The sequence below is a fragment of the Microtus ochrogaster genome, unplaced genomic scaffold (genome assembly GCF_000317375.1).
Source record: "Microtus ochrogaster isolate Prairie Vole_2 unplaced genomic scaffold, MicOch1.0 UNK89, whole genome shotgun sequence".
In the NCBI taxonomy this organism is placed as follows: Eukaryota; Metazoa; Chordata; class Mammalia; order Rodentia; family Cricetidae; genus Microtus; species Microtus ochrogaster.
Genome location: NW_004949187.1, coordinates 194,263 through 197,599, shown reverse-complemented (window position 1 = coordinate 197,599; position 3,337 = coordinate 194,263).

The window sequence follows — 3,337 nt, the reverse complement described above, 5'->3', positions numbered from 1 at the left end:
CTGTCCTGGAACTAGCTCTTGTAGACCAGGCTGGCCTCGAACTCCCAGAGATCCTCCTGCCTCTGCCTCCCAAATGCTGGGATTAAAGGCGTGCGCCACCACCGCCTGGCCCTCTTGGTACATTTTTATATTTATCTTTGTGCTTCTGTCTTTCTGTGTGATTTAGATTTATTTCATATTTTCTGATTTCTTGAAGAGGCTCTATTCACTTTTTGTTTATTGAGATGAGTCTTTGGGGCTATGTCATTTTTTTCTAGGTAGAATTTTCATTGAATCCCTCAAGTACTAACTTGTGATGTTTACCTTATCGTTATTTCCTAGGAGTCTACCAGGGAAGTTGTACTTTTCTCTTGAACTCTTACATTCTGGCTTTATGCTGAAGGTGATGGGATGAGGGTTTATCTTAGTCCTTGCTCACTGCTACAGCAAGGCATCTTAGATTAGGCGATTTATCAATAGTGGAATCGGCTTCCACTTGCTCTTGCTTCTGAAGACTGGAATGTTCATTGTCCACAGATAGTGTGTGGCTATGGGGCTCTCCTATGGAAGGTGGGCAAGAGCGGCAAAAAGGTTCCCTCTAGCCCTTTTATGAGATTAGCAGCCCTATTACTCCCCAGGAATGGATCTAATCACCTGCCCTACTTCTTAATACTGTTACCTAAAATGTGAGAGATGAAGAGTTAGACATTTGACAAGAGAAAGCAGTTAAGCACAGTTGCAATCAGGAGAGTGAAGTCATAATTATGAGTTAGATTTTCCACTCTGGCTAAGATACAGAATCTAGACATTCAAGCCCAAGGAACCAGTCATAACACGATGATTACATACCAAATAGAAGATAATGATTATCTGAACTGAAATTAACAGAAAAATAAGAATGTTTTGCTGGAGATCATATTAATTAAGCTTAATAGAAGTAGAGAAAGGGGAAAATCAAATTGCTAAATATGTAAATAGCTTAGTCTTTGCTAACATGCACTGAAGTGAGAATGTAAGAGGAACATCACAATTGTCAGGGAGCCTGTCATGCCAGGGAGAATGCTCATGTACACTCCACCCTCCCTACTTGTATGTTTGCACTGACAGGCTCATTTTCAGTGCAGGAAAGGTCCCTGGAGGGTAGCCATAGACTGCAATCAAAATTAGCATATTCATGTTCTACCACTCATTTGGATTTTACTACAAAATACTGTGCAACGAATCAGCAGCAGAAATGTACTCCTCATATCCCATAGTCTGGAATGCTCACAGTCAGGGCAGTGAAGCTGATGTGTTACGATAAGAGCTGATTTACAGGCTCAGAAACAGTGAACCTCTCTTTCCTCACAGACTGTATTACAGGATGAGAAGCTCAGAGAGCCACCACCCTTCCTGTGTCTCTGCGTTCCTGTCAGCACTGCTGTCAATAGGGGAGATTCCTATTTAGAACATTTGGGAACTTATGCTGAGTGAGCCAGGATGTCTTTACTCAGTCTGTTTACTTTTAAGTAAATGATTTAAAGAAGTAATGGGTGTGACAGGTAAGAAACAGTTCCCTTTATTGAAATTAACTTAATGTTTTGAAAAACTTCCCTGAGACTCAAACCACTAACAACATTTTGACGAAGTGTTTAGGTAAGATAGACCACTTGGTGGTCACAATCACCCCTCTCCCTGCTGGGAGGAGCAGAACCGTAGGTTTGTCTGCATCTCCGAGCGTTTTTAAAAGAAGCAAATGTAATCTGCCAAGCGCTCGATGTGCGGCTGACATTTAATAAATGTCACGAAGAAGGAACATTTGTCACTGAAAGTGTAATTTGCATTTCAACCTTTTTATAGGATTGCTTTCTTCCCCAGATGTACTCGCAAAAGTGCAAGATCCCCTTTTAAAAGGCTAGATGAGAAAAAATACAATTGTTTTACAAAACCATGGAACATTATGAGTAGGTCACCAGTATTGGCTACCAACAAAGTATCATGCTGGTTTAGGGAGAAAAGCAGAGGCAGACAGCAAAAACACTCTTCTTACCTTTAGGACACTTAGATAGAGGAGGAGATAGAAAAGGTCCTCAAGGTGAAGAGCTGGCTAGTTAATTTCAACAGTCACCTTGAAACCTGGAGTCCTGGGGAGACTAGCCTCTGGCCTGCGATTAACTTGAATAAGATAACAGAGGTGGAGAGTCCTGCCCACTGAAAACAGGACCATTCCTTGGGCTGGGACCCTGAACTAGGTCTAGTGATCTGACCGTAAGCCTCAGAGGCGTCAATCCCTGCCCCAATGAACTATAACCTCCAACTACAACACCAACAAACAAACAAACATAAACAAACAAACAACCCTTCCTTCTTTAGCTTGCTTTTACTGGTTATTTTATCACAATATCTAGGAAAAACATTTCAGAGACTGGCGGTGGGGATGCAGTGAAATACAGAATCCGCCTTCTCAGAGGGGGATTACATTCTATTAAGAAAGATGAGCTCTATGCAAAAAAAAAAAAAAACAAAAACAGTTTTATAGATATCTGGTGGGTCATCTCAACTATATCCATACGACTCTCTCCATCCACAGCTCCACATGCGACATCGCTGTCACATTCAGAGCAGGCATCAAAAGAGAAAAACAAAACAACAACAAAATGACACACAACAACACGGAAATTTTAGCAGAGACTCAACAGGAAGCTCTAAGCATGATAGGAAATCTTGATTGTCAACCCGTTTGAATTTGGCATAACTTAGACACACTTCCGGACAGATCTGTAAAGATGTATCTTGGGAGGGTTAACTTTGGTGGAGGGAAAGTGTTCAGCACCTTTTGGTGGTGGCGCAGATGTAAGGAGGTCGAAGGGAGAAGCTGTCGTTTTTCTGCCTGCCTTTGCCCTTACCTTGTTGCTGTAGCTGCGATTGTGGGGACTCAGCTTCTTTGGCCTGGGGCCTGGAGCCCAGCAGCTCTCCAGAATCCTCCAGGCCTTCAGCACCAGATGGGCACTGTTGAGGAAGCTAGTCTCATGGACCGAGCAGCTGTCAAGTTGTCAGACTCTGCAGTGTGTAAAGAGGTATGCTGGACTATCCAGTGTATCATGTAAGCCAATGTAATAGGTCTTCTAATATGTATTCATTCTATTGATGTTCCCCTAGAGAACCCTAGACTGTTCTATTAGAAACCTGGATTATAAAGTTTTGTATCATCATTTCTGTTGGTCCCTTTAGTACTACAACATAGCTACACACGGGAATCACATAGGCCCCAGGTCCTAGGGGAATCTGAAAAATACAGATTCTGCTAGTTGGATCCCACCCTGTGGATGATGATTTAGCTCACATGGGTTGTGTCCAGACATGACATTTGTCAAACCTC